Here is a 12,642-nt window from a genome sequence, read left to right as displayed (position 1 = left end):
CTATTATAATTGAAAATTTTTGATTCTTGCATATTTCGGTAAGTTGAGACTTTTCATGGAATGATATTCCATCCTGAATAACATAAGAAAGTTTAGTTTTCTTCATTGCCAACTTTCCAGCAATTTGGCTATCCGGAAATGCGCGTTTACACATCGTTACAAAATGATCAACATGAAAAAATGGGACGTTATGCCCAGAAAAGAAGCTAGCAATTATTAACTCACTCCTAGCTAATTGTTTATCCTCTGACGCTTTCTTATTAAGAAATTGAGTAATAACAGCTGTCGACTTAGCAGACTGATAATTACTTTTATGTTTGGCTGAATCTTTATGCTTTATTAGCGCAGATTCGTTTGCGTTTTTAAATGTAATATTACAACACTTACAGTAACTGGTGTCTTGCTGCAGTCAATCTTTTAATTCAGGATATTTTAACCAATCATCTTTAAATGCTTAAGAATACCACTTCTGTTTTTTCTTTGATGGCTCCATATGGTTGGATTGGAAGTACCATAAATATGAAAATAAGTAAAAAATATTGATAATTTAAACAATTTGTCAAACATTGTACAAGCACAAGGATCTCTACGATAACACTGCAAGAGATTGCGCTATATGTATGTAACGATGTAAAACCTGTGTGATAAGAAAGGGAAAACGAAACTAGAACAGAGCAAAAACGGTTTATTTATCAGATTTACCAAAAAAATAATACTTCGTGAATATAATAGTGAAATATGACAAAAATGTTAAATTTAAATTCATACTTTTGTTCAAATTTTCCAAGATTTTGGGAGTTTTTTTTTATTAAAAATCCCTAGGTAGCGGCTAAATTCCCTAGATCTTGGGAAAAATCCCAAGGAGTGGCAGCGCTGATTGTGGGGGGCGCCTTACACTACTGACTTTTTTTTTTTTTCCCTTCCATGCAGCGCATTCGCCAGTTAGAATGTGAGGTGCGCACGTGTAACCGGTTTAATCTCTATCACGAAGTGCTATTTGGTTATTTCAAAACTTCAACTAAGGCTTTATAAATCAAAGAAAAATTTTGCGTTTCTTTATGTATTTATTTTTATTGAATGGAGACTAAAAAAAAAAATATCCGGAGTTGCAAATAAAAAAAGAAAACCGGCAAAAGAACTTGAAAAAGAGAAACTGAGAAGATAGCTAACTAAATTTCTCAAAAAAAGTCTGAAGATACGAAAATAAGGTATGAAGATAACAAACAAGATGTAAAGGAAGCGAAGCAATTTTCTACAAATTCTGCGGAACTTTCTATGCAGCTATCAAATACGACTTCCGATTTTGATTTATTATATCCATCAACATCAACCATACGCGACGCTACAAATCCCCAAACCAGTTTTAATTCAAGCGATCGGGTAACTTGGCCTGCAATTATTAATGGTAATATTCGAAAATTTCTCATGAAAGAAGGATCGAAACAAACTAAAAATAATTTTTATCCGCGTGATGATTGTGGTCGAAGTTTTAGCAATGTTTATTATAACCGTAAAGCAGGGTGACCACCACTAGTACTTTTTATAAATTTTTAGTGTTCTAGTACCTCCATATGTCGCATTCAATGACAAGCATGATTTATTTTTTCCCCTCCCTCTCTCACTGTTCGCTACCCTTCTCTTCTCCCTCCTCCCCGATCCCATACTCACGCAATCCGACTGGCATTAGCCAATGAAAATATATTCTTCGCTATTCAAACACTTCTCGCACGATCATTACAACAATGAAAACAAGTGGGAAAATATTAAATATTTTAACATGAGTAACCACCTTTTATTGATGTACAGCGTAATTTGGACCCCATTGAAAAGATAAATCCAGCCGACAATGATCAGTTTTTAGACAGAAAATGTGCATCTAGGGGCGTTATGACGATCTTGATAGATAATGGCAACTATTGGAGACTGTAGAAGCATTGGAAAAAGGTCAAGTATTCATGGTTGTGGGGAATAAAGTTTTTGAAAAGAAAAATGCTGTAGGAGAACAAATGTTTCCTAATTTAACCACATTAGTTAAAGGTACCTCCCTCATTCATCAGCAACAACTGTAAGAATATTTTCAGTGACAGTAAATAAAAATGAACTACAATCTCCCTTGATGAAGGACTCCTTTTGACAAAAGAAAAATTAAAACATTCATCAGCTACAGACTTTACTATTTCTGAAGAGTTAATTAATTTAACAAAAATCTGCTAAAAATAACGAATAAATACTTCAAGTGTTTTTCTTGTGAGTGAGAACCCCTCTATATGTAAATGGCATATTAAATAACCAAAAATTTATGAACAAATAACGTTACGATTGTGCGGTTTTGATTATGCACTGATAATTCAGCAGGAACTTATTCGTCCCTCTTGAAATTACAATTGATGATGTTTATTTACTTTTTTGTATGATGCATATATGGCATCATACAAATAAATATATTTCATATATTTTAATTAAACAATTAAAATATATGAAAGATATTCTGCACAGACTGATTCAAAATTTATGCTATAATCCAATTACACCATCCCCCCGTCTCTCTCTCTCTCTCTCTCACTCACACACACACACACACTGTATCAACGAAATTCAGCCACATTTATGCAAAACAGTCATAGAAAATTTCGACAAAAGAGTGCGTATGTGCCAGCAAAGCCGTGAAGGCCATTTACCCGATATGCTATTCCATGCATAACCTTATACTGTATACTTTATGAATCAATAAGAAATTACAATTTTTAATTAAAAACCTGTGTTTTCTATCAAAATTACTTGCGTGAATTTTGGGACACCCTATATTATGTCAAATATTTATATTTTTCAAATAACATTTATTGAAATAAATATGACATTTTGCTTCCTTTCCTAGCAAAATAAGATTATACGGGTCGCACATTTCAATTTTAGGAACGATTTTTTATTTTCTTATTTATTTTTATGAACAACAAATGGTGTTAAACTGCATTACTTTATTATATTAAACTGCATTACATTAAACTGCCGGTGGTTTAAATTTCATATATTTTTTAATGCTTTAAGTCTATCCTTGCAATGTCAAAGAGGCGAAACTGCAGTTTTAATTAAGATCTCCAGAAAGAATTCAAATTTAACTGGACAAACTGTGTAGTGATGGAACAAAAGTGGTATGCCAACATTGTAATGTCCATTTTTCCATTGCTCATGGAGATGGAAGCGACATCAACATCTACCTAACCAGAAACATAAGGATGCTGAAAACACTCTGGCTTCGGTTGATAGCGAAAGTGATACAATTGCAGCAAGTGAAGCTCTTGTTGCTTATCATTCTGTGGGTCACGGCCAAAGTTTTCTTGCAAATGGCAGTTTGTCGACATTGATCAATCAAATTTATGAAGCAAAATTTTCTTCAGCACGTACCAAATCAGAAGCAATAATTACCAACATTTTATCACCAAACATACTGGGCAAAGTAAAACTTTTTTTATCGTCTTACTTTTTCATGAATATAGAATATTACATAGCCCCCGTCCCGTTTTTGCCATCCCAATGTCCCGTTGTTGTCTCAAGGAAATATGGCAGCCTACCTGTACGGGAATAAAAAGGCGTTAGCTGATTTTTATTTATTTATTTATTTTTTTTATGTGCAGTAGTGAACTAATTAGGCAAAAACAAAAAAAAAAAAAACTGCACAGTTCATTTGAGATATAGCCAGCAAAAGAAAGAAGGAAGGAATAATAATGGAAAGATGATATAGTTGGTGCAGATGGATACTGTGGACGATGTAGTTGCGATATTCCGTAAAGGTATTTCATCCTTGTGAATGTAACATCATGCAGAGTTTGTGTTCAATTGATAGAGAGGAGGAGTGAATGACTGTGAATGAAGAGGAGGTATATTGGAGATTGAGTAACTAATGTTAATAAGGCTGGGGAAGTTGATATACAACCGTGTGGAATGAGGAAATGTGAAAGGGAGATGATATCTGCCTTGGCATACTTTATTAAAAATTAGTCTTACACAACCCTAAGTTTCCAAGTTGTGGAAGGAAGGAAACGGGATTTTACCCCTTCATAAAATAGTTATTATTATTATTATTTATATGGGCACTGCATGTAGTCAAAAGACTAACCACAGGAGACCCACTCTGTCCATTACCACAATACCTATCGTACATATTAAACCTATTCACTACTGGGGCGCTCACAACTACCTCTGGTAATCCATTCCATTCATTTACCATTCTCTAAATTTAGAACCTAGTCCGTACACCTTTACTAACCATACGTTTAGACAACTTCCAAGTGTGACTCCTTGTGTTCCCTCCTGCTCCACATATATTGAAACATTTTTTTCTATGTCAGTCTTACATAATCCCTTTAGTAACTTACCAATTTCTATCATATCTCCTGTCAGCTAAACTCTGCAAATCACACAACTTCAATCTATTCTCATAGAGAATTCCACAGACCTGTCATGAGCTTGGCTACTTATCTCTGAATCCTCTCAACAACCTCCTGAAAAACAATCCTAGAAACACAAGTGAATACATCTGTGCACAGTAGTCAACATGTGACTAGCTGTATCATAGCCTTATAAAGAACGATAAAACCTCCCTATTTTCCCTTGTCAATATGCTCTTCAGCATTCAAGTAATCCTCTAAGCTATTTTGCCAACTCTTTTAGTATGTCCTCTGAATTTCAAATCCCTATTCACAGTCACCCCCAGATCCCTAGCCGCATCAATTTCAGTAAACTAGTACCATCAATATGATACGAAGTATGTAATATTTTCATCCCGAAGCCCATTTCTTTATATTTTACAACATTGAATTGACAGCCATTGTCCTTTGCTCACACTGCCAATTTATATTTAAATTATCCTGTAAAATATCTACATCAGCTTTATCAACTATTGTCTCCTCCCTAGTATTGCAACAACGGCAAACAACTTGATAGAACCCTTTATTTAAATCTCCCGCTATATCATTAATGTACAAATTAAAGACTAGTGGTCTTAGTACAAAGTCCTGGGACACTCCACTAGTCACTCTCATTCGCCCTTATTCCACACCGCTATACACCACCATCTGATGTCTATCGGCCAAGTTGTATCCATGCCACGAGCCTCATCCACTCCCATTTGCTCAAACTTAAATTATAGCTATTCAGGCGGTATTCTGTCAAATGCCTTTGCAAAGTCCAGCAGTATCACAATATATCCATTTCCTTTATCTCATTCCCTGTTGCCTAATCATAAAATGTGAATAATTACTCAGGCAAGACCTACTTTTTACAAAACGATGCTTCCCCTTATATAGTATCATACTCATATCCACCTATTCCTGAATTTTATTTTTAACCAATTATTCCAATACTTTAACCACTACTTCAGAGATATTAAGTGGTCTGTAATTTGCTACTTCAATCTTGGAGCACCTCTCTGTAATGTAACTATCTTACTGTCTTTGTAACTGCAAAGTCACCACCTGGATGATATACCCTTGCCAATTAGCCACCGCCGTACTTGCCGTAGATATGAAACGAATCAAGCTTCAGTTTACAGGCTATAACTATAGAATAACAGATATGCACAGTAAATAACTTTTTTTATTTTATTAAATAACTCTCTCCAAAAGACAAACTCTCACCAAGGATGTTACCTGGAGTATACGAAGTACTATGTTCGTTTACCTTGTCTTACTATGAACAAACAGGAAGATCTATAAATAAACGCATCTCTGAAAATCAAGACTACATCTGACTTGCACAACATGGAATCGAAAACGTTAACCACAGAACCCAGTGGCAAAACGCTAAGCTGCTACATAGATTCATATATAAACATGAACATTTATACAAAGAAAGTGCTGAAGCCTTACTTCAGAGACTTAATCATAATCGGAATGACTGTTTCACTGTTCCAAAAGTTTGGGAATTGTTAACCTCAATTGTATGAAATAAATTCATTTGTTATATCTAATTTAATTAGTTTTAGTTTCAGCCCATTAAGTTTAATCCGTGAACACGCAGAGAGATTCCAGTTTAAGCATGCACGCTACTGTTGTTCGATCATTGTACTGATGATGTCTTATGAGACATAAGACGATAATGAGGCATATTTACATAATAAAAAAAGTTATTCAGTGCGGCATGCGTGTTATTCTATATTTACTGATACTCCACAGGTCTCACTGTATGAGAAATTTATAGGCCTACCTGCAGGGGTGTAGTCCTAAAAGAAGTAGGGCCATAGCTCTACCTTGGAAACAAAAATCCAGGGCACGAAGTGCGGATTATTATTATTGTTGTTATTGCGACAGCCAAATAGCAGAGTGGTGGGCGTGGTTCTAAGAGGAGAAGAAGGCTTGTGATACGCCCTACGAGATGAGAGAGATCGTGTGGTTAAGGTCACGCCCAACTGGGTGGGATAATCTGGCAGACTAACAGAGAATAACAAAAAATAACAGTGGGCAAAAGGATTACCCTAAACACATGGTTAACTCCAGAACCCAGACTGTACCGTAAATAAACAAAAATTATTATTATTATTATTATGCAAAATTACACCATGCGATTATGTAATTCTTTCATTGTTTTCATTGGAATAATTTTATGATCAAGCATTGATGGTCATTTAGGTGTTACTTCAAGTAAAATTACAAATAATACACTATTAACATTTAGGCCTACCTACTCAAAATAATTATTGTCAAAATGCATTATAAGTCTTATTATTATAATTCTTATAATTTATTATAATGGTTTATAAATTTTGATAGTTTTAAAAAAGTACCAGGGCGTGCCCCTGGCACGACTACACCCACTGCCGATCTGTGTGTTAGTCTTGTTAACGTTTTGGAAAGGTCATATTAGACGAAGATCCAGAATTGGGTTGACAAGCAACATTCCATTTGATGTGATTTGCTAAAGAAAGATCATATTTTAGTAATTTTCTTACAAGAAGGTGACAGATGCATTATTATTATTATTAATCTGAGGCATCTAGTGAGGTCGATGAGTTCTTGACCTCACTTGATGTCTCAGATTAGGAAAGGCTATACATCTCAGATTAGGGAGGTTATACATCACCAAAACCAGCTCTCATAATTTCCCTTAAACTCATTTATACTAGATGCATTCGCTGCCTTTTAAACGCAATCTATTCCACTCACTCACTCACTGCGTTGTAAGAGAAATACCTAGCCCGTATCCTCTTCTTGACCGGGAACAAACGTAACTGCCCCAGTCTTCATCTCCACCTTCATTATAACGAAAAATTTCATCAGACGATATTCTAACATCCATTCAGAAGCTTATAGACCTCTATCATTTCTCCTGTTAACCAGAGTCTGTAATCCGCCTACTCGCAATCTGTCATCATAATATAAATCCCATAATCCTGATATAACATTTTTAACTCTTCTTTACACCCTTTCCACAGCTTCTTTATCCCTTGGAACATAGAGATCAAATTCACAAGAAAAAGTCCAGGTGCAGTCTTATCAAGACCTTATAAAAAGGCAAAATGACTTCCTTATTCTTGCATGTCCATGTTCGCTTCAGCATCGAAATTATCCCCTGAGTTAGGGTTACCATACGTCAGCGGACATGTCCATATTTTGATAATGAAAATATCTGTCCGCATACATTTTTCCTCATTTCTGTGGGAACATTTTAGATATCCCCCCTCCCCAGGCGTTTCTCCTGTGTTGGTAACATTGCTGAAACAAGAATGCAGAAGGTTGGTTATATTATAGAACAATTGAATCAATAATCGAATCGAATTGTGCTTTTAGATATCCGCACTAGTTTTTTTTTTTTCAACTTTTCGCTCTTTCTCGCTGACGCTGGCCTCGCGTTAATTGCGTTACTGGGTGCTTAGTGCTATCATAGTGGGGTTGTGGTGGTGTTTGAAGTGGAAATTAAGACTCATCCTTAGTTTTGTTCGTTCTTAATTAGTATTAATGACCTTACCAAGTAAGTAAGATATTAAATTATCAAATTATATTAGAATTAAAATATATACCACGTTTTAGGTTATGACATAACCGTTATGTAGGCCTACATATACATTACGATATAATTTTATATCATCATACTTATATTTATTTCAGATTATCTGGAGGATGTCTAAAGCTAAAAGAAAGTGCTCCTTCAATGATAATCATATGGGAAAAATTTCCATGTTTTCGCCCTGGATGTGAGCCATGGGAGGATGAATATATTGTATGCAGTCCTGGTACATACGTTTCGGTCGCACAGCATGGGATAAGAGACTTGGAACTACATGAAAAAACAGAAAAGCATTTGAAGTGTGTTAGGGGACAGAGTTCAATAGTAAAATTAAGTGATTATTTTATCAAGCCAAATTCAGAATTGGAAGACAATGTAAGTGCTGCTGAAAGAGCCCTTGCATATCACACCGTTGCTCATCACAACAGTTACAATTCCATGGACTGTGCTCCTCGATTGTTGAAACGAATTTTCAGCAATTCAAAAATTGCAGCCAAAGTGTCGAGTGGTCGCAGAAAAACAAAAGCCGTTGTAAATTCTGTTCTTGCTCCCCATTCGATATAAACTAAAATCAAATCCATGGCAGATATTCCCTTTATAGGTGTTTCAATAGATGCCAGTAACTATGGTAATGTGAAAGTATTTTCTATCCTTATTCAATATTTTGACTACAAGAATAAAGGTGTACAGATTAAAGAAGTGAATGTTGAGAGCAAACCAAATGAAACTGGAGAAACTATTTCAACTTATGTCAGTGAAACACTAAACAATTTGGGACTTCAAAATAAGTGTGTTGCTTTTGGGGGTGATAATTGCAATACCATGTTTGGGGGGGGTCTTGCAAGAGGTCAAGGCAATAATGCATTTGCAAACTTGAAGAAGATGGTTAACCAATCATTGGTCGGAGTGGGATACCCTGCATACATCATTAATAATTGCATCCAACATGGTACAGACCTGATTGACATTGACCTACACACTTCAATAGTTAAAATATACAATTACTCTTCAATATACACAGTCCGTGTGGAGTCGCTCAAGGAGTTCTGTGAGTTTGTGGATATAGAATACCAGCAACTTTTAAATCACATTAAAACACGATGGCTATCCATGTGGAGAAAAAGATGGCGGCTCGCTTGTAAGTGTGTTGATTACGATATGACGATTTCAGTTTTGATTCCAGGTAGCTATCGCGATTAGGAGTTAAGATTAGGATTAGCTGAGTTGTATAAAGCCTAGTGAATGTAATATCGTTTAGTTTGAAGAATAATGTCTTGAGTTTGGGTTAAGATTCGGTAAGTAATTTTGTTCAGAAAACTTTAAAGTGCAAAAGTTTGCTACCTATGCTGGTAGATCGATTTGATCTACGGGATATTTACATTGGGCTCTTGGACCCATTTCTCAAACTTTATTCTAACAGAGTTATTACCTCCTATCAGACATGTCAAAACCCCTCAATGAAAGCATATTTGAAGAAGTTTACAGAGAATTTCTAAGATTAGGAAAACTATTGAGCGACAACTGCCCAGGGAAAGTAAAGCTGTTAGATACATTCCCGCCTACAGCAGTCACGGAGGATAGGATGGATAAGTTAAATGATGGAAGTATGTTTACTGAACCAGAATTAAGACACTCCACGAATATAGAGGATGCTGCATCGCTAGATAATACTCCGCAGTTTTTGGAAACCAACACAGAATTCCAAACGGTCAAAAAGAAAAGGAAAATCTCCTCTACTGCAGATACACCCAAAACCGCGGAGATAGAACCAGATAATGAACTTAAAGAAAGGATACCCCCAGTCATCCTAAGGGCCAAGGAGCACTAGTCGTCCGTTGCATCCGCACTGAAATCTTCAGATATCACCTTCATGAAAGCCACAAACACAGAAGAAGGGATATGCATACAGCCTAAAACGTCATCAGACTACAGAAAAATATCCAACCTTCTAGACAACAACAGCCTGTCATACCACACTTTTGCACTCAACAGTGAGCCAAATTTAAAAGTAGTATTAAGGGGAGTTATTGAATCTTCGATTTGTAATGTTTCAGTAACATTACAAATAGAAGACCTCACTGCAGACCTCCAATTTCAGGGATTTAGCCTAATTAAAGTCAGCCGAATGCTGAGAGCTTATTTCCACCTAATTCTGGTGGAAATAAGCAAAGACCAAAAACATATATACAATCTCCAAACCATCTGTGATCTAGTCATAAAAGTTGAGGCATTGAGACATAAATCAACTACAACCCAGTGCCATAGATGCCAGAAGATTGGGCACGCACAACGATGCTGCAAGGCTGAATTTCGTTGCGTTAAATGTGGTGGCAAACACGAATCAAATGAATGCCATAAACCCCGCACACTTCTAGCAAAGTGTGCAAACTGCGGAGGACCACACCCTGCAAACTATAGGGACTGTATAGCATTTCCCCAAAACCAAAATATACAACTCAAAACAAGTAAACCTCTTCAAGAACATACGTCTTCCCATCAAACCATAGTCTCCACAACGGATGGAAGATCGTATGCTGAAGTTACAAGATCAACCTTCCAAAAAGATCCAAAACCAAATCAATCATAGCAAACCAGCAAACCTATCCTACTAAACATAACAAGCCACTTAGGTGAAATGCTTGCTGAACTCCGACAAACCAACCCAACTCAAGAAGCCAAGGATATCATCTTAAGGCATACACAATCACTCTTTATGGAAATTCTTAATGGATAAGTCTAAAAGAAAACCGAAATCGTTACAAATTGTTTCATGGAACGCAAATGGTTTATCCATCAAATTACAGGAGCTGCAGGAATTTGCAGCAGAAACTCAAGCTGACATCATCCTCATAAATGAAACACATCTTCCAAGTGACAAAATCAGAATCAACGGTTATAGCACTTATCGTACAGACAGAAGCTTTGCTAGAGGTGGAGGCACTGCCATCTTTGTGAAAAGAAACATTAAACCTAATCCAATAGCCGAACCCCAAAAACAGAACACATGGAAACTACAGGAATAGAAATACATATGGAAAGCACAAGCAGCATTACGATATATGCAGCCTACAACCCCCCAAATAAAAAACTCCTCGAATTTGACTTAGATGTGATACTAAATACAGGCAGAGCAGTGATTATAGCCGGAGATAGTAATGCCAAACATTCAGTCTGGAACAGCAGAAACTCAAATATTAACGGAAGAATACTCAACTCTTAAACCACTTCAAGAAATATAACAGTAATAGGACCCACTGAACCCACACATTACGGAGCAACCGGACGTCCTGATGTAGTAGATATAGTTATATTAAAAAACATAGCACACAGCTATTAGATACAAGCAAACAACGACTTACGTTCTGATCATAGCCCTATCACATCATATTACAACTAGGCACCATACAAGATTTAACGGAAAACACCACCACATTTATAAATTGGAAACAACTTCCCTCAGCCTTCCAGGAAAACCTTGGTCCAATACCGCATATAAAATCTGCCGAAGATGCAGAAAAAGCTTTTTCTACATGTTTTTCAAGAGTTTGTGAAAACTCTTGAAAAACAAGTACTGACAGCTATAACACACGTAACAAATATAACCAAATATGCACCATCAAATAAACTCCCAGAGGATATAAAACGTCTTGTCCAAGAGAAAAACAGATTAAGAAGACAATATCAGAAAACAATGAACCCAGCTGATAAACAAGCAGTTAATAGAGCAACAAACCAGGTTCGATACGCCTTAAAGGACCACCGTGACCAACTCTGGAATATTAAAATTCCATATTGATTGATCACAAAGGATCAATCAATATGGAAAATGATGAAATCACTCCGTTCAGAGCATTTTGCATTTCCAATCCAAGGTTAATCTAATGTTGTCTACAACGACGAGGAAAAAGATGAAGCATTATCTGACAATTTAGAAAAACAATGCAGCCCCAATTAATACAGATATAAATTTCATGAGTAAAATTCATACCCAAGTGCGGAAATTAACTCAAAATGCCTCACTCCAATCCAATAACAAATCCGTGTCACCAACAGAAATATATGAGATTTTAAGAAAACTAAATAACAAAAAGGCTCCGGATCCAGATAGAATAACAAACAAGGTACTCAAGTTACATACCCCAAAGGGGTTATGCATCTGGTAGCCATCATTAATGCCATCCTCCGACTAAATTATTTCCCAGAGCGATGGAAAATTGCCGACGTTTTCCTAATTCCCAAACCTGGAAAAAATACACAGTTTCCTGAAAATTACAGACCAATCAGCCTTCTTTCATGCATAGGTAAGATAGCTGAACATACTATTCTCATACGGGTTAAAGAGGCAACAGATATCAACCATGTCATTCAAGATGAACAATTCGGCTTTAGGAAATATCACTCCACAACGCTACAAATTTACAGAGTTATCGAACATATAACCCAAGGGTATGAATGGCACCAACACTCTGGCGCAGTTTTCCTGGACATCACTCAGGCATTTTATAGAGTGTGGCATCACGGACTAATTTTTAAACTACACGAAGTTGGTATTCGATTACCACTAGTTCTACTTATCAAATCATATCTAAATAACAGAAAATTTAAAATAAAACTCAACGGTATCAGATCCACAGAGAGGAGAAT

The sequence above is a fragment of the Typopeltis vanoorti genome, chromosome 12, assembly GCF_054136105.1.
Source record: "Typopeltis vanoorti isolate ZY-2024b chromosome 12, IOZ_Tvanoo_1.0, whole genome shotgun sequence".
NCBI classification, from domain to species: Eukaryota; Metazoa; Arthropoda; class Arachnida; order Uropygi; family Thelyphonidae; genus Typopeltis; species Typopeltis vanoorti.
The sequence above is the reverse complement of the archived record's forward strand: the minus strand, read 5'-3'. Positions refer to the sequence as shown.